Genomic DNA, 20395 nt, shown 5'->3' on the forward strand with positions numbered 1-20395 from the left:
GCCCTACTCTGCTCTGATTGGATAAAACTATGACTGCAACAAATATAAGTATTTTATTTTATTATTATTTATTTTTTTAACAGATGATGAAAATCAGTCGTGTGAATAGAAAAATTCAATCCCCAAAAAACATTCAAGGACTTTCAAGGACAAGTGTAATTTTTGGCTGTTTTCACAAACTTTCCAGGGCCTTGAAGTGTTTTTTCAAATTCACAAACCTTTAAGGATTTCAAGAACCCGTGGGAACCCTGTGTTTGTTTTTAGTTGTAGTTGATTAATCAGCTATCTTGACTTTTTCATTTCTTGCAAATAATCAATATTGACATTAAAATGCATATTTTTGATCAATTTGAAGTAGAGATGTCAAAGAAAAATTTGGTGCAACAATTCTAGAAAGCCTTTAAAATCATCTGATGACAGTTGCTGCTCACATCATTCTGTTCCTTAGAAGTATTTTGAATTTATGTTGGGAGGAATTGTAATCAAGTTGTACTCTAGGATGTTTGTATTTCACTGCTTGTTTAATAGTAACACAGCAGTTATGTGTTCTTAATCACCACTGAAACGTATTTTCCTAAGGGAGTTCCTGGCCACGATTCTTTATCTAACCTTGTTATTCATGTGTGATTATCTTTGAGTTATTTCTGGCTTTCTGTAAATAAACTTTAMGTTTTCAAAGACATCCCCTCCCCTCTGTGTGTGTCTTTGTTCTACAAATGTGCAATCTAACCTGGTTTTATTAGTGATCTTATGAAGGCAAGCTTCAGCTTTTAAAAAGTCCATATAACAATTTTAATGTTAACCTTTGTGGTTGCAAAGATGTTTTACATTGTAAGACCGAATCCTGGCAATCAGTATCCTAGTTTATTGATTTTAAAAGGATCGTATAACTGCACACCAGAAAAAAAATGCTCTCTTCAGGTCAACAACTGAGAGCACATTTGTTAAGTCCAAAGTGAAACGAGATTTTATTCCACAATATTTCACCAGCAGAGTTCCTTGAAATAACTTTCAATTCGAAGGAAAATAAAGTCTTAAAAACACCTTTAAAGTGTGTTGAAGGGATTGCCTTTCCTGCTCATCTCTCTGAACCACACTGCACTTCAGCCAAGTATGCACCATCCAAATAAACAACACCATGTCAGATTACCGCTCCCATCAATCTCTGTTCATCCCCAGAGTCCTGTAAGCAGATAAAAAGCTAATCAAACCCTCCACTGTGTAATTCATCATTGGCTCCTTGTGAACACTCCATCTTCTGCTCCTTCTTTTGGTTCCTGGTAACACCTCCTCCTCTCAGACAAAAGGATGCATCATGGGGGGACAATCTAAAACCGACGTCTGCTTACAGCTACCTGCATAATTAAGATACACTACTCAAATCTGAAAACAATCTGAAGCAAAAGCAGGTAAATCTCTCAAGATTATATTTTCCTCTAAATGGGTTTTATTAATTACAGAGGGCACTACAACTGAGATTCAATGTATCTGAAGGGTCACTACTGACACTTGACTTTATCACTATGGTAGTAATCTGATTTTTATCTGCTCCAGAGAAGTTTGCGTTAAGACGTTTGGTTTAAGTTGTCTGCAAACAGCTCACCTGTTATGCAATGACAGTAAAAGTTAGAATGGCCARACCTCATCAATTTAAAACCTCTTGAATAATGAAGATCAAAAAGTCTGAAAAAATGAACTCAAAAATGTAACTATTATCTTGCTTATTTACGCAGAGCTCAACAAAATTGACCGAAAGACAGTGCTTACTGATTCCCATCTTCGCAGATCTTAATCTAACAAATAGTCCACTGGATTTAAATAAATTAATTTCCTCCTTAGAGTTTAACAGTTTAAGATTGAAAGACTTACTGAACTAAAGAGAACATTTTTTATTTATCCTAATGATTGTTCAACAAAGCTAATAATTGTCTGCATTTATTTCAATAAAGTAAAAATGTCTGTCATCCTTGAGGAGAGTATTTAGCTTATGTTACAGAGTGAACATCACTGCACCAGAGCTACCCCAGATTTTCTTTTTCAAATAGAAACYTTTTAACAGCATTTTACAAAAACAGGATGAATTGCAGATTTCTTACATCCTGTTTTCCTTTAGATTAAAAGGTCTTTATGTTGCTATACATTTGTGAAAGAATTAGCCTAAACCCAGAGTGGAGATAAGTTTTCCATGTTTATTGGATGATTCTTGAATCAAAAGGAGGTTTTATCTTGTAAGAGGTGAAAAATGGACCAGAATTTGATGGAGCACTGTCTTGATCTGCATTTTTTATTGATTTGTTTACAGGCTTTTGTGTTTCAAATTTTGTATTTTTTTTTTCTTTTGTGTCTTGTGATTTCTGGGTTTAGTCATCCAGACTGTAGCATAAGGCTAACAATGCACTGCGGAGGTGGAAAGAGAATAAATACACAGGGCAGAGGTAACTGGGAAAGTGGATGCACCTGCTGACTGGAGGAAACACCGAGGAGCAGAGGAGATGAGGTTTGGCTTCATGTGCTCCTCATGCACGTGTGATAGCTTTAAGTTTTGCTACCATTTCAAATTTTTGCTTCATTTTAAAATAGATTTGTTTATATTCTGTTACATTGAGTCTGCCTGAGTGACATGATTTTTTTATGCTTGTTACTCTTTATCAGTAGGTTTATAGGCTTTGCTTTGTTTTTTACTTCGTAAATTATTTAAGTACTATTCTGTATTTTTTTTACTTGTTCAATTGACTCAATTACATTAAATAACATATTTTCAATGTCCATCCAAAAGTCCTAAAATGTTTCAAAGTTTTAGTCTAATGCTTTAAAATCTTATTTTATAGAAAGGTAACACTAGAAATTAATAGAAAAAAATCTAAAACATACATAAACAAAAATGATCATGATTCTAAATTATTTGATGCTACTTGATATCATTAGCAGCTAAAACGTACGAAAAGGTGCTGGCATCTGTAATTAAAATAGTTTAAATTAAGTTTTTTTTCATTAAACAATGATTTTTAATATTTTTTAATAACATCCAGTGAATAATTTCTTAAAACAGTGTCAGAAGTGTCTGAGTGTAGTTGAATAAAGCAACTTAGTTCTATTTGCATCCCTGCACAAACCTGCTTTSTGACWATTAAAAACTGGACAAATACAATAAAACATTTTAATGCTTAAATGTTTCTTTAAAGAACCCTTTGAGGAACACTTGCCCAACCTGCATAAAATGTTTTTCATGCCACGAAGAATCAGAAATCATTACTATTGATGTAGGTGCAGGGTATGCTGAGGATAAAAAGGTCCAGTTCATTATAGCAGTTGCCATTATTGAAGGTTGCCACTACAATAGTGGTGCAATCCTATTACTTCAAGTGAATGAATTACAGCTTTGCCACGCATTCAAATCGACGGGGCAAAAGGTGTCTGGTGCCAGTGAACCGCTCTGATTTTGTATTTACCCTTAATGAATATTTGCAGAACCATTTTGCCTGCTAACCTCAATGGACGCCGTAAAAAGGGGGTGGGGGGGGAGGAGGAAAAAAATCATTTTATGGTGAATTAAAAAGAAGACAGGACCCTTAATGTTTTGGCCACTGCAGAGTGCTCGCCTGATTCGATGGCATTTCATGGTGTGTTGTCTTTGCTCAATTTTCAAATCCTCGGACGTCCTCCAAAGAGCTCATCACTGGTGCAGCYAAAGCTCTAGTTACTATGTCAGGACCATCTCCTGGAAATGCAATTCATTACTGGGAACAAGGTGCAGCCCTCCCTTTGGCCTGTTAACTGCTTTCTCTTTTAGAATTTAATTAATTTTCAAACAGCAGAGTGTTATTTTGTTGAAGGTGTAATCCATCCTGTGAGGTTTTAGCAGGTCGCAATAATCCACATTTCTGGTTTCCTAAAAACACCCAGTTTAAAATCGTCTATTTATGGCTGATAATTACATTTTAGCAGTATATTACATTTTTTATCATAGATGCAAGCTAGAGATTCCCACCCAATTGCACACTGTTTTCTTGTTTTACTGCCGTCTGCTCATTTCTGTTAGTCTGAACAAAAAAGAATAAAAGGCAGTAAAAAGATAGCAAAAGCGAGGGTTGTTTTTTTTTTCCTCCCAGAGAGAAACACTTCAAACACACGCCATGAAATCCAGCCAGTGTCCATCTTTCTGTTTGTGACAAATGGAAATTTTGACATTTCTGCGGCCTTAGAATTCAGGTCTGGGCAGTGTGGGACTTTGAGTCTGGTGAAAATGTGACTTTTTTATTATTATTATCGTTTCATAAAATAAAAATGAAACTGAAAACCTTTTTAACACTATCTGTTTCCTGAGAAATGCAATAAGCATTGCCACAGCTAATTTATTATTCTGGTTTAATTCAGATGTACACTGCCGAGGCTACAGCAGCCTGAAGCTTTTTTAGACGTCTTTTTTTAAGCAAAARTCTGGAACATTTAAGGGAACGAAGCATGCAGAGTAAGAAAAAAGTAAAATAAAAATGCAGCCCCTTTAAGGGACCTGATGGAAGGCGACACGGCGTCTGCACGACATGCCAAAAWATGCAGCGGTTTGCTTCGGTTAGGAGCGTTTTTTCTTCTGATGAAGTGCCTGCATACTCCAGAGCTGCAGCAGTTTTATCTCAGTCACTCCAGGACTGACTCGTGACAGCAACTGTCAACTCGAGATGGGATTAGACAGTTTTAGTCATGAACTACAGGTTGCCAGTTCAACTCCTGACCTGGCAACATAAATGAGGTGGGGTCTGTTGCCCCTTCTGCAACAACATCATGGCCCCTCCATATGATCAGGTGACGTAAAGGGTCAATACCTTTTCCAAAAGTGAACCTAATCCAATTAAAGCTTTGTGTTTAACAGCAACTATGAGGAGGCAGGTAAGATAAAAGGAGCTCAGTAGGAGTAATAAATTCATTGGTTGTGAGGCTCATCATAATTTAAAGGACTGGCTTGTTTAGAACGGCCTGATAAAGGATCAAGTGCACTTACAGAACCATCAATATTAATTATTTTATCATCAACATCAAAGTCATAGATCAACAACACTATCCTTTACAGTTATAAATATTTTACCTGGACTGAAATTATGCACACACTTACTGGGTGTGAAGGTTGAAACGCTCTCAATTCATTCATGGAACATTTGCCAATATTTGCTTTTTTTTTTACTTTTTACTGTTTTGATTAGATTAAAAAGCAAAAATGAACTTTTTTTACCCATGTCATTTAGGGGTAAATCTMCTCTGGGTCTAATTTTTGTTCTCAATTCATTTACTCACACTGTGACTAATTATTCATATTTTTTTCTATTTTAAAATTACTATAATTTTTCTATCAACTAAGCTGACTCATCTTGTTTTTGATCCTACAAGTTGTAAAGAATCAATTTATTTGTACAGTTAATCTTGTTGTTGCTGATGATCTGAAGACAAAAATAAAGTTGCACTATGGGGAATTAGTAATAAATAAATGGAAGTCTGAATATTATTACAAAAAACTGGTTGGATCTCTTCTAAAAAGGCTTTATTCTTGTCTCTCTCGGCTCCAGCAGTATACACAGTCAGGCTTCAGAGTAAGAAGGCCTTATCAGGAAACCAGAACAACAGAGTCCAAACTGTCCCAGGCTGCTCTGAGCAGGACTCACAAAACTAAACAACTTCTCCACTTCTAATAATGAATCAGCCTTTAAACATGTCTCTTCCTGGTTACACCCACATGATAAGACACACTCAGTCTCTGTTTTAAACCTTATGGCTGCAATGATCAGAATGTGTAAAAACACAACCCTGGATCTAACATTTAGTTGATCAGTTACACAATTTCCTTCATTACAATACAATATTTTAATTTAAAAAAATGAGAAGGGGGCAGTTAGTTTTGATCTCAGCTTCTGCAAATTGTGTTTAAAGATAAATAGACTTAAATATAACAAAAATCAGTTTTGCATTTTATATTATAAACAGGCAACTCACACCAGAGTTAGATTGGTTCGGGAGAAAACACTTAGAAAGTCCATATAATAGTTAAAATTTTAATATTAATATTTAGTTTATTATGAAAATAAAATGATTTGACAAAAAGAATAAAGAAATTGAAGTGGGAKAACTTAAAAGATCATCTGACAATGAAAACAATTTGTTGGTAAATTTTAATTAACGTTTTAATTTATGGATCCTCGTCATCAAAAAGATGCAAAACAAACCGGTTTCATTTTGTGACTAKATTAGTCCCAATTTTCTCCACTCAGAGAATCTATTCATTATTATTTCATTGCATTTTTATGTTGTTGTTAGAACACGTCTCACATTTCACACACAAAGCTGTTTTCATGCCTCAGAGGAAACCCATGCCTCAAACATCACACATTTAATTGCATGACTCTGGAATAAACTCGGCCTCACACAGACGCTCAAAACATTCATCAGCTTAGAAACGTTCTGTTGCGCCATTTTTTAAAAAAAAAAAACTGCCTCCGTCTTTGATCTTGGCTCAATTTCCCTCTAGTTGAAAACTTTGTCCTTTCATCTGAGCAGCGGCCGAATGAGGAGCAGCGTCTGGAAACAGGTGTTCCGGTTGTTTGATGTGAGCCCGCAGTGGTCCGGCAGCTTTGGAAGCACTCAGTCGTGACCCCATTCTGGAGACCCGTGACACCGTCGTCTCCCTCCTTCCTCCTCCTTCTCCGATGAAGCAGCCAGGTGCCAAAAATACACACAGCTGTGTTGAATAAAACATCTGACACACTGACTCCCTGACTGATGCTGGGACAGAAGGAGCTGCCCCCGAGACGCAGACGTCGGGGGGACTCGCTGTGCCGACACGCTCAGCTCATTACACAAGTTAATGAAAAAGTTGGTGTGAAGTTGGCTGAGATGCCCAAAGCTTCTCAGTGATTCTGCAACACTGCACTGATCTACCTCCGTGATTTCTCTCTCTCTTTTTGTTAATGCATGAGTCTACAAACCAAAATTGGAGAACTTCTTTTTTTCCAATTTATTTTAATTTATTTATTGGATTTTTAAATGTTAGTATTATTATGCAACTTGCGCAGGTGTGTTCACCTATCAGAAATATGCCCGCTAAATTAAATTCAGCACAGGTGGCTTCAAGTTGAGGTCTGGACARATCAAGGATAATTACAGCAGACAGGATGCACCTGAGCACAATTTTGAGAGCTTCAAATAGAAAATGCAGGTTTGGAGTCTTGATGCCAAAGACAAAAAAAAATAATTATTATTTTGTTTTTTGCCAAAAGACCCCACCAGGCAGAAAAAGTCATTTTTAAGCATGTGATGTGTGCATTTTTAACCCATTTACAGCTAAACTCAAACATTTTATACACATTTTAAAAGCTAGTTCCTGAACTCAAAAACATCTAAGAAAATAAACACATATTTGTTGGAATGTAATGTAAAAATCTTGCAGCAATGTAGCCATTTTGCTACATCCCATTAGGCAGTTAGCACCCAATAACAACAAGTCTTAACCTGAACCTAATAACTTCAAAGACAAACTGAGCATCAGGTCATTTTCATCAGCACTGAGGCAGTCATTTGGAACCGCACACTGGCACACCACCAAAGACCCACCGTATTTAGCAACGTATTGATTCAGCATTTAAAAGACCAGTTCAGAGGCTGTATCAGATTACGAGCCGCTACCCCTTTAAGACTCTGAACAACACAAAATCCTCTCTTGAATAACGCTACCAGAGAAATCTTAGAGTTGGAAACGAGAAGTTGATTCAAATTCTAATGAAGGATCTGGGTCAATAATGTCTCTTATGTTCACATGAAGTGTTGAAGTCACTGAACTGGGTCTGAAGTCATGTCAGTCAGGCTCAATCTCAAGCTCAAACAAAAAACGTCACATAGCCGAGCCTCAATATGACAACTTTAAAAAGATATGTGCTTCTCTCATTTCACTGCTGTAAAGACGTACATTTGAAGCACAAATTCATTGATTCAGAAACCACCCTGGGGTTTAATGTTTCCCACTAAATCACCTATGCGGCCACTGAAAGCACTCGGACGCACTGATGGACGGAGCAACAGGAGGACGAGATGACAAAGAGAAGATAGGAGGTGGACAGAGGGTAAACAGAGAGCCAGCTAGTGTGGAGCGACCCCAAAGCTTGAGCTGGAGTCATGAGTCACTGTTTACTGTACACAGTGAGACACGACGAGACAACACACAACATCATTTACTCYCACACTTCTGATACAGGCTCGTTGAGCGGCACGTGATTTGCAATATGGAGTGTATGTTCTGCTGGCAGAACAGCAAACAGTTTCCCACAATCAGCGAGCGACAGCAAAGACAGAGAGGTGTTCTCACATTAACAGTAGCTCCGTCCGCAGGGCAGGAGGGAACTGTGGGATTAAGCCTTCCCAAATAAGGTTCCCAACATTTCTAATTATTTTCTTCACTGCTTCGCTGGTCAGGAATAAATAGCTAATCCAAGCACAATATTTTAATTTRGCCTTTTTCAAATCGTGTTGCAATTTGGGTTAGCAAAATTGAAAACCCATGCGCACCAATGTGGAACTAAAGCCAATTAAGAGATGTAAACAGGTCCTCAGAAATGAARGTGATAAGAGTGATGTTTTCCGCTGCTCGGCTTTGCATCCAGAAGTAATTCGAAAAAGTTCCAGAGCGTTATGTAACCCATTACATAACCTGCATAAACTTTTTAAAATAAACTGAAATATGACGACAGCTTAGTGTTTCTAATAAATCATCWATTCTGGCAACTTTTTTAAATTCTTWGTTGTTTYAAGATCAACAAATCAAAGTGTTGGRATAATAATGAGWTTGTAACCTGCATTGGAGGCTSCATAGTTTAGARTGTCCAGGGTGGGAGCCAGGTTTTAAGTTTGCAGCAGTTTCTACTGGTTGCGATGCCTCATTGCACTCATTACTCCCAAACCTGGGCTGCAAACAGAGCTGGMTGAGTAACGGCCACTCGTGCAGCTCTGCCTACTCTTTCACAGATTGGGTTTTTTATTGATTAGATAACAAGCAAACATGGAAACATAGACTCTTTGGCCAGAGCAAAAAATAAAATAAAAAAGCTGTGCTCAGTGTGGCTGGTTTGCAGAAGAGAGAAGATGGGCTCTGGAGCTATTGATTGAAGCTTTTTCTAATCTGTGAGTAGCTTCAGAGGTGCTGCAGGGCTGAACCCGSTGAGCTCGTCTGTGTGTGCTCATCTGATGCTTTGACAGCGTGCCCTTCCACCTGCTGCTGACAAGATTCGGCCCCGTTTACAGGGGAGCAAACTTTTGTTGTTGCGRAGAGAGAAAAATCGGAAAAAAATCTGAACAAAGTTTAAGGTTTGGAAAACTTGTTGCATTAATATTATAAAACATGTCAGCTAAAATACTAATCCAATTTTTGAGTCACAGACTGAACTGACAAAACGTATGTTTACAAAGAATATACGCTGATCTATATTTTATATTTTACCCTTAATGTAAAGCACTTTTATAATTTTATGTATTTAAAAAATAAACATTTTCTTTTCTTGTAGCTCACATGTCATAAAATAAGTGATCTTATTTGGTTGTTGATTARATTTAGAATGTGGTGAAAACATGATTAGTAGTGAGTGGAAGGTWTCGTTTTTCTGTGAAACAGTTTCTCTAAGTTTGTTTGAGAAGATATTGGGGAAAAACATAGTAAGACTACACTGTGATGGTTAGTCTTTCATAAATGAAAGATATTTTGGCATTAAGAAAAGTGTTGAAGTATCCACTTCCTGAGCACACTTGTTGAGGTGACTTTTGCAAAACAATTTGTTAGTGGATGTTTAGAAAAATAACCTAAAATAATAAAATAAATAAATAGGCTCTATAAAAATAAGGAGTACCACTCTTGATTTTACTGCCCGTAACTTTACATACATTTCATATARTTTCATAAATTTCGTAAGCAGGGCGGGGATCATTATATTAGTTTAAAACGGTCTCCAAACAATATTATTGTTTACAGCAATCATTTCTGAGACAATTTATCATCCAGCAAAATTTGTTATTGTGACAGGCCGAGTCCGTCCAGACCATAAGTCAGATCTGGTTTGCCATGCTGCCAGAACTACTGCAGGACCTGTTCAGGCACAGCTTTGGGCTGTAAGTCATGCACACTGCTAGGACACTTTGAACCAACATAAAGCCTAATGTACATGAGAAGACATGAAATATGCAAAAATATTATGCAGTTTATGTTTACATGCAGTAAGCACAAACAACARGAGTTAGGTTGAATCTACTGACAGTTTGCCCTTTGTTCTGAGGCCATTACACATTCAACACTTTTCACAGATGTTCCTTTTCTGTCACTTTGATATGAGACATTTGTATTTAAAGCAGTCTAAAGACCTTTGCTCTATGGGTTCAACGGTTTTCTTGTGTGCATTGTTTAAAATGTGATCTATTATCAGTTTTTGAAGCATATGAAGCAGCTCAAAGCCACATCGTCCTTTTCATTCTCAACAAGGAAGCACTTACACTCAACACTTTCTGGTAAAGCGTTCTTGACTTGGTGTCAGAAAAGCTTTTTGTCTTTGTTTTCCCACTAAAATGATTGTGCAGCTACACACAAACCTCAGGCAGCCAGGATGTTGCCAGAAGATTAGACTCTAAATATGTTTTTACAACAAAAAAAACTGAGTATATTTTAAGTTTAGGTTAAATTACAGGATAGAAAATCAAACCTAAACCTAGAAAACAACTACCTTTTCTGCTTCTAATCCAAAACTCAGCCACTCTCCACAAATTCAGCTGTCCACTGCAGATCTTGAAGTTAATGGCAGCAGCCTTCCACAGTTGATTTTGCAACTCACAACGCACGCATAACACACGTTTGTAAGTGGCTGCCTCTTCATTAACAGCGTTTAGGAAATGAATGTGAGGAAATCCATCATAATCACAACTCGCAATCAACAAACTCTACAGTGGCTACAAACTCATAATCTTCAGGAATTTGCATACGCAATTAGTGTTGGCTCTAAGCAAAGGATGTGATTGACAGCAATAAAATGTTTTTTTGCCCAGCTGGTCCAACTGAGCACAATTTAGAGTAAACACAATCAACTTTGTTTGAGATTTTGTACCTTTCGGGTCACTTTAAAGGGATCCATGATTGTTGTAACATTAGACTTTATTTGATAAACATATACTGTATTTTAACTGTAAAATAAAGACTGTAAAAATACTGCAGGCTGTTTAGTTTTGTGAATTTTTAACAATATATTTTAACACAGACGGGGTCATTTTATTTACACACAAAGCATTCTGGGTAAATGATGACGTGGAGAAGGTAGAAATGACTCAGCCTGTAACTGAAAATATGGATGGAGGACAACAGAGCTGCTTCATGGAAGAAGAACCTCAGCTTAGCCTGTTAGCCTTCGCGCTAGCACCGATGCTATATTGCCTTATATGTATTAGCTTGGCGCTAGCGCGACAAACTAACAAGCTAAACTGAGGTCCGCCATCCATATTTTCAGTTGCAGGTTGCGTTCCCCTCTCTGTCATGAGGATGGAGGACCTCAGTGACGAGAGGAGAATGTATAGCGCTGAGCTAATACATATATGGTGATAGCATCGGGGCTAATGCTATATCAATGGCTAAAGCTAACAGGCTAAGCTGAGGTTCTTCTTCCATGAAGCAGCTCTGTTGTCCTCCATCRATATTTTCAGTTYCAGYCTGAGTCATTTCTACCTTCTCCTCTCTGTCAACGCTCTCTGGTTTCATTTAAAAGAGCCGATCGTCAGATATTGTCCAAGATTAACCTTCAGGTGGATATAGCTCACTAGCAGCCTCGCACTGAGGACCTATCTACGTCATCATTTACCCAGAATGCTTTGTGTGTAAATAAAATGGCCCCATCTGTGTAATATATTTTTAAACTTTTAGTTTAAAAATTATAAAAACTAAACATTCTACAGTATTTTTACAGTCTTTATTTTACAATTAAAATACATGTTTATCTAATAAAGTCTAATGTTACAACTAATCGGGGATCCCTTAAAGACCCTACACCTGATAGAGCCTCACTGATCTCTCACCAGCAACAAAAGGTGTCCAAGTGGGGGAGCATTATCATCATTTTTATATTATCAATTTTTTATTCATACAGCCGAACTATATTTTCAGGACAGGTTTGAAGATTTTAACAAATGTCAAACCAAGCTGGCAGTGATACAATCTAWTCTGTCGATGCACAGACAGAGAAGGCTGTCTATTTTTACTCCAGCTTCTAGTTTATTCTTTTCTTTTTGTCACCCTCTTCAAGGTTATTCATCTGACTGTGGATTCAAAAATCAATGGCAGGAACAGGGACAGCAGTTAAAGGTCTTTACTGAATCTCTCACCATATATTTGGGACATGATGGGACTGCTGTGTTTCATTAGAAATTCAAAGCAGATCCATTTCCAGGGAGGGAAAGCGGGGTGTCAATGTAATGAGTTCATTTAGGAGATAAGGAACAGCAAATGTAATCTCTATAAATTTCACTAGTATCAAAATGGCACCTCAAGCCTCAAGCTTTCAATCAAACGGAAGAAAAAAGTTACTTCGTATTGTGGCCGCTTTAGCWCAAGGTTCTTAGAATCGTAAATAAGGATAATCATCCTCTCAAAATGTAGTAAAGTTTACCCTGAGGATCTACTGTAAAGACCCCATTAAACCCTCTTGTGTGAATAATAGAGAGCTCGTTTCGACTTCTTCAGCTTAAGTAGCAAGGAGCAGGAGTCAAACAGCTTAAGAAAGCACAATCGTTTCGGCTGCTATCACAGAGCCCAGARGCACCATTAAAACAGCATTATATCAAATTTAAGCAGATGCCTAGTTATTATCCCCGAGTGGGCTGGAGCTGTGTTAATGAGTGTTTTTTTTTTTTTCGTCTGACTGGGTGGGCATGTTTGTCCCCACAAAAAGCTGGGGCCGAGGAGGAGTTAAACAGAAACCTCCACGTCTGCATCATCCTTCATGGGAGGCTAGAATTTGTTAGAGAGATAAAAAGGTTAGTAGATGCTGGAGTGGGAAAAGAAAAAAAAAATAGGCCATGTGAAGCATTTCAGGTGGATTTTCGCTGGTTTTGCAACTGACTCTGTTGGTTGATGAGAATATTTCTCTATGMGTGTGTAATTGTGATTTGTGTGTTTTTTTTCCTGCAACAGCAGCTGAAGGAGCAGCTTATAAAGACGACTCGACAGAGAACGATGTACACCACTTGCACGTGTCAGCTACAGTAGAGTGCTAATGGGTGAGGAAGAGCATGGGGGGGAGGCGGCTGGCATGACAACCTACAGCAGGCAGGAGTTACCATGGCGACAAACAAGGATGTTTGCATCAGAGGCAAATCTCAGCGGTCGGCAGCGGAGGGCATGCATTCCTCTTGACTAACTGTGATGAAGAATCGTTTCTCTTATCAAACGGTGCTCCCCCTTATTTTTACCCCCAACAACGCAGAACCGCACAGGAGACCAGGTATCCCAACATCAGAGAAATATGCAATCATCATCCCAATGGGGTCATTTAGTGATATTAAGTCTGTAATATTGATTATATGCAATAATACAATTTAATACATCCACAGTGAYTTATGAGTGTGACCTTGATTGGTTGCAACACAAGAGAACAATGTGAGTCACTTCAGGAGGCTGCTCTCCACMGCCAAACATCCGTTCAGTTGACAGGAAAAGAAAGAACCATTTGTATATCTGTGACAACTATTCATGCTCCTTAACTCACTTTGAAATTATTGTGACACGTTGTAAATCTATCAAGGTCATTTGTGTCTCCAACCGGATGGTGACACTGGTTTTAATTGCCTTCCTGCTCCGTCCCATCACGCCTGCTTTTCTTTGCGTGCGCGCTGCTGGGTGTCATGTTGTTTTATGACTAACACGTCCTCCAAGGGCGACCAGAAGCAGCGAGTTAACTGAAGCAGAGCCAAAAGCCAACTTCCTTGGATCTAGTTGGATGTGCTCGCCCTCACTGGGCTGATGTATTCTAGGAACATTGAGCAGGACAGGAGAACTGTGAGCTATAAAACACTATTGTCCTTTTTTGTGTTTTGGATGGTTTTCAGTTTGTTTTGATGACTGATGGGTAAATGTCYCGCGGCTCAGATGGTGCAGTCCAGATTACTTATAGAGCTGGGCGATAAATCAATTTAACCCATTAATTTGAATTTGCCATATATAAAGATTTTATTTGGGAAAAATCGAGATTTTTTTTCCACCAGTGAACTCTTTGGGMCTTTTGTAGTTTTGAGGTCAGCCCACCTGTCCCTCAAGATGCTTGGTAAACAACATGYCAATATGGCAGCTAGCAAAGAGGATCTATTTCTCAGTTTTCTGGAACTGGTCAGGTTTTGTATCCTCGGACTTGGAGCAACGAACACCTCACTGCAAAATCTGTTTGAAGGCTCTTGATACAAAAAGCAGGAATACAAAAAACTGTTTCAACACCTGAAACAGAGGCACTCCGTTAAGTGGGAAGCAAAAACAATTAAAATCGAAAACCGAACTTGGAATGAAAAAAAAAAATCAGAGATTTCTTTTTTGGGCCATWTCGCCCAGCCCTAATTACTTAATTTCCCCCTAAAAATTGCAGCTGATTTACTCAAACTCTTGAAGGAAGGCCTGAGGATAGCAATTTAATGTCTAGTCTTATTTTTATGCCGACCAGTACGCTTTTGAATCAAAGGTTTTGATACAAGAACCGACTCATTCTTGTGGAGAATGAGTCAACTCAATATACTTTATTCACCTAAAAGATTAGTTCTTTACTGGACTTCTCAACTAGCACCAGTTATTCTATATAAATTACACTGTGGAGCTCAGAACACCAAGACAATTTCTGTGAGCTTTTTGTCATTTTACTCCTTTGTCATCTCTGTTATAAACATTTCAGACAAAAAAAATAAAGAACAATGTGAAACTAAAAAAATCTAATAAATTAAAGTGTAGGGTTAATAATTACAAAGACAAAGGAGTAAAGTAAGACAAAAAAGCTTACAGAAATCATCTAAGCTCCTCAGTGTAATTTATATAGAATAGCCGGTGAAGTCCAAGAACTAATCTTTTAGATGAATAAAAGTAAATAATGTCTTAATGTGAAGTTCATGTTAACAAGTTAATCAAGATTCAGCTGCCTAAATATCTGCTACATTAAATCAATAGAAAATTAATTTACTAAAACATTTAAAAGCTGGAGTTCAGCTCATAAGATTATTACAGGCATTACTCGCAGAGGCAGGATAAGACTGTTTTCATATCAACTCAACACCTTCTTGCTGTGAGTTTGTGTTAACAGGTAAATTATGGAATGCCCTCTTTCTATTTTAAACATTGAGTTTAAACAACCCTGCACAAAAAGTATTTTTAAGCTACTTAATTACATTTGTGAGACGTTAAATGTGCCCCAGGACTTTTTTTTCCTGCATGCCTTTTGGCAATAATTAATCCACATTTTCATTGAGCAGGATTGTGATTGGCTCATTCTGTACAGGCAGGACTGAATTTTCTGGGGAACAGACAGAGGGCAGTCTCTTGTCCCTTAGCGGTGTCACACTCCCTCGTGGTATTTATCTCCAATAACTTCCTCATGGATCACCTTCAGGCAGTGGAAAGAGAAACGCTGCAGCTAGACGATGCGTTTTACCTGTGCTGGGTATGAATCAGGATATTAAAAAAGTTGTAGGAGGGCAAAAGCAATTTCCTCCTAAAGGAAATTTTTAAATTACAGAGCTCGCACTGTCAGCAAGTCTTACCATTAAAATTATTTTCCCAGTTGCTCCTATCGCTTAAACCACCTCCCGTCCATCACCATCATATGTTATCCTGGCTCAGATAATGTCTGTCAGGGAGCATCTCTTCTTACAGTCTGTTTTCCTCGACTCCACTTTGAAAAAACTTCAATTCATAGACAAAATTATAAATTTTAAAATTAGAATGCTGAAATATTTGAAAATAATGTATACATTTGCTGAATCTGGATCATTTGTTAGGCTTATAGCCAGTGATTCTTTGACATCCTGTCATGTTTATTGTTTTTGCTGCAGCTGGTAAATTAGAAACCAGTCAAATAAAGCTGGCAGTTCAGGCCATTGCTGCCATTTRCACAAGGCTTTGGTTCTTCTGGACAAATGAGAAAAGAAAACCCTGACAACTTTGTTCTTTTGTGAGAATAGACACATTTGGTGCTGTGTGAAATTCAGCAGCTTTACACCATGAGACGTGCCCTGTCGAACAGGCAGCATGATGAAGTTAGGAAAAAAAACTAAAGTGGTTCTAATTGCTGAGGACTCAACAATGCAAATCTCTGGGGTTTTGAAAATCCATGTTTTTATGCTTCTCTAACAATGGCTGCTGTCAAGGATATTCGAAATAAAGCCTTTTTTATGGGCAAACAGATGTTTCTTTATCTGAGAATTTCTCATTAATTCAGCACCACTTTTAAGCATCGTCTGCCTACTCGTATGATTACTTTAATTGTAATTTATTTTCAAAGAAAGTCTTTTTCCTCCTCAGTTTAGTTCATTTATTAGGAGGTGCTTCAGCATGTGTGGATGAATTGTGTAATCTGTTTTATCTTGGTGGGTTTACAGAGATCAAGCAGTCCTGAGTTCTTTACGCCCAGAAAAACACCGACTTAAAGCAAGCTAATTAGCCAATCAGTGTCAAGCCTTTTAAACTACAAAAATATCCGTTACCTAAGCAACTAAAACTATGATAAGACCTTTGATGCACTTCATGGTATGCATAAGCTGAGGTGTTTTCAGAGAATATAAATAATAATGGTGATGTCAACAAAAGTAGATTTCTTCAAWTCTTTAAAAAAAAGTCTTGGGAAAGCTGTATTTAACCGTACTTTTATTATAAAAAATAATCTGCTTTTARTGCAATGTTCAATAAGGAGCATCTTAATTCATATTTCTGTAAATCCATGAAGATAATCATTGCAAAAGAAAAAAAAGAAAAAACCTAATAAACTCAACTGAATTTCTATATTTAAACCAATTTCCTCCCATGCAGATGTGCTTTCACTTATACATAACTATTTCAATCATTTGTTTAATTTCACAAATACTCCAGTTTTTTTTTTTTTTTTTTCATTTTTATTGCAAGGTTATAATTTTTCATACTTTTTTCATACAACGTAACCATGGCAAAGTAATGGTCCAGAACTTCATCATAATTTATAATCAATATTTAGCACAAAATGACACAAATTGCTTCTCAAAGCAACAGAGAAAAGTAGAAGTATTATCAGTGTAATCCATTAGTGCAGCCTTATTTATTGATTTTTATTGCTGATTAAACCAAGGCAGTGAAAGGGACATTACACAGGTGTACTCTGTCATGGAGGACAATCGTTGCAGAATTAGATGGAATTTGAATCATGATTCATGAACCGGTGTGATTTGCTCGCAGTCCTGACGGTGTTACAGATCAGTGCATGTCCGAGCTCACACACACCCCACACCAAATGGCCACACAAAGTCATTCCCTGATAGAGATTCTATTTATGTCCATTTAAATTGCTCTTATATTAAAAAAAAAAAAACAGTTTGTGTAAAGCTCCTGATGCCTCTTCATTCATTCTTCTCCAGTGCTCTATCTGATAAACTCATGTGAGGGTCTCCAGCTAAATGCAAAGTAAATCTGGCAGCTYCCCTTTTATTTTGACTGCCTTTGACTTTTTTGAAAAGTTCACACGCGATAACTRGTCCGAGACAAAAGTTTAGCCCTGTTGAAACATCAGGCTTGAGACTTTGGGCCTGTAGTTCTCATTAATGGCTTTTTAACAAGCCTGATAAAACATTACAATACCCCAGGCGACAGCTGAGTGGCCACTTGATTTGACTAGAAATCAACATCTGCCTTGGTGCTTGTTGTAAATATGATCAGAGGATGAGAGGATTTTTCAAGATATTTGCTTCTTTGTGTCTCATAAAAATCAGGTCAGGACTCATTAAAGCAGAAGAAGAAGATGAAAAAAAAACCCACCAAAAATGTTTTAACCATCCCCAGCCTGTCTGACTCAGTTAGTGGTTATGAAACAGAGCAGCTCCACAGTATGTAAACATAAGCTCTGCCTTGGGAAATGAGCTGAGGGGGTCATTTAGATTTTTTTTGGGAGGGGGGGGGCACAGAGTCGCTCGCTCTCCCTTCTCACTCACCTGGTAACAGTGTGACACACAGGAGGCTTCCTGTCTAGTGTATTCAAAACAGCAGGTTATACAGCAACCCAACCCCCTCCCCTTACCTTTCCCCCGCCCCCGTGCACCAGCTGATCGTGCCTTCTGAGTTATTAGGTAACCTGGGAATTGAAGGTGATAGGCCATCTGCTTTTTAACGGTTTGTCAGCGAAGACGCGCAGCAGTCGCCATGGATTTGCTTGACGTGTTTGCAGAGAGTCTGGAGACACTCGTTCCATGTGCTCTGTGCAGGAGCCAATCGGCACTCCATCAGTAAAACCTGCGGGAGGTGATAAGCCTCCTTTACAGCGAGGGAGGGTTTCCACCAATTGCAACAATGGCAGAGGTCCTGGGTTACTAGATGAACTAAAGTGGATTTTCAATCTTATCTGCTCATTGTATAAGAAAGGCGTGGAAATGAAAAGATACATATTTGTGATTTGAGTAGCAGGTACAGTGAAGCACAAACTGATGCAGGAGAAAAGTCTTGCTCTCTTTTCAAATATTACAGTTCATTTCCGAATCAATAGCTTGCCACTTCTCTCCCGGCTCAAGATAAACCAATCACAAATGAAAGATGAAGGAAAGTGGGAAAAAATAAATAGGGCATGATACCAGAGGCATCGCTGCACATTTTATCTGATGGAGCGAGATGAACAAACAAGCAGAGGGATTAGCTTCTATAGGATGAAGGCAGCTGCTCGTCTTCTTTCTCTCGTCTTCCCCTCCCCTCCTTTCCATCTGCCCACACATCCACACAGTGGTCTCCCCTCGCAACTAGAGACGTGTTCTATATGTAGCAGCCTTGCTGTTGGCTGCTGCGCTCCACCCTTTACCTTTATTTCCAGCACACAGCCACGCAAAAACCTTTACAGTGCACATGGCGACGAAAGGCGCGGCAAAAACAAGCAGCAAAAGCAGTTCGACCAGGAAGGGCTGGGAGTTGGAGCAAAGTGTACTACTCCAGCTACTCTAGCAAAACCGCCACCTGACATAAATACATCAGTGCCACACAGATGCACAACACACAGCTTAAAAATACATTTGTGTTTCTCTGCAACTTCTAGAGTCCAATAATAAAACGCGCCGTCTTACCTGGCAACAGCAGCACACCTTCAGCTCTGTAAACTGCCAGCTCTGATGAGAAGGCTCGCTCGTACGGAGTGGGGAGTCTTGGAGAGAGGGGGTGTGTATATGAATGTGTGTGATGGTGAGAAAATGAGAAGGGGGGGGGAAGGATGGAGAGAGAGCTGGGAGGGAAACTGGGAGGTGGAGCCTAGCTGAGAGATGAGGAGAGCTGGTTGATGACTGTCTGCTGCCTATAAAGCCAGTCTTGTGGGAGCGGGGTGGATGCTGCCAGATTATCATTTGTTCCAAACACACACACGGCCGATGCAACTGATGTGAGGCTGGAAGAATAAACACCTGGGGGGCAAAGAAAGAGAAGGGGGGAGGTGTGGGAGACGAGAGGGGCTGAGCTGGTTAAACCAGCATCGTCACACGGCACTTCCTCGGAATCCCTCCAGTAAGAGGGGAACTGCATCACTGAGTCCTTGTTTGTGATTGGCTGGGTAACGGGGAGACGCCGAGTGTGATGGGCAATGCTGTGTAACCTAAGATGACCCTTTCAACACACATTAACATGCCTCGTCTGACTTTCTCCTGTGGGAACATGCCACTTTCAAGGACACCTTTAAAAAGCTTTCTTGGGATCCTTAGAAGCAGACGTGTGTATGGGTGTGTGTGTAATTGCTGCTATACATCAAGGCACAGTAATGACCTGCCCTTGCACATTGACAAATATAAAACACCTGCACACATGCTCATACAAGATCGTGTCCGAGAGGGTTAAAATGATTTCCCCCGAGGAACAAAAACCACATCATGAGAGCATCAGCACCTGACACAAAATCTTTCCCTGAACTAATTAAGTCACATTATCCTCACTACCAAGGAATAACATTTATAAATCTCTGCTCCCCTTACAAGAAAATACTTTTATTTCACGTCAGTCTTATATAGAGAGCTTAGAGCAGGAATTCAGCTTTTAAAAGTGGGAGCAGATAACACTAATGTTGCTCCTGCTCCATTATCCTTTGAGTTTTTCTTGTTGGTCTCAGAACGTGTTAATAGATTGACTCCATCGCGTCGAGAAATTCTATATCCTCATACTTCAATT

General features: G+C 38.6%; 1 protein-coding gene across 3 annotated transcripts in view; it reads right to left on the reverse strand.

The window, feature by feature from the left end:
* Positions 1-19445, reverse strand: part of syt1a (synaptotagmin Ia) — a 175463-nt gene extending 156018 nt beyond the window's left edge. For 2 of the 3 annotated variants that reach the window (XM_014009441.1, XM_014009440.1), the window contains exon 1: positions 19312-19411. The gene's annotated coding sequence lies outside the window, so the exon portion shown is untranslated. Of the gene's footprint in view, positions 1-19311 lie in introns of all 3 variants that reach the window. The other variant, XM_014009437.1, reaches the window with a different exon arrangement.
* Positions 19446-20395: the final 950 nt, after the last annotated feature.

The sequence above is a fragment of the Austrofundulus limnaeus genome, unplaced genomic scaffold (assembly GCF_001266775.1).
Source record: "Austrofundulus limnaeus strain Quisiro unplaced genomic scaffold, Austrofundulus_limnaeus-1.0 Scaffold58, whole genome shotgun sequence".
Lineage (NCBI taxonomy): Eukaryota > Metazoa > Chordata > Actinopteri > Cyprinodontiformes > Rivulidae > Austrofundulus > Austrofundulus limnaeus.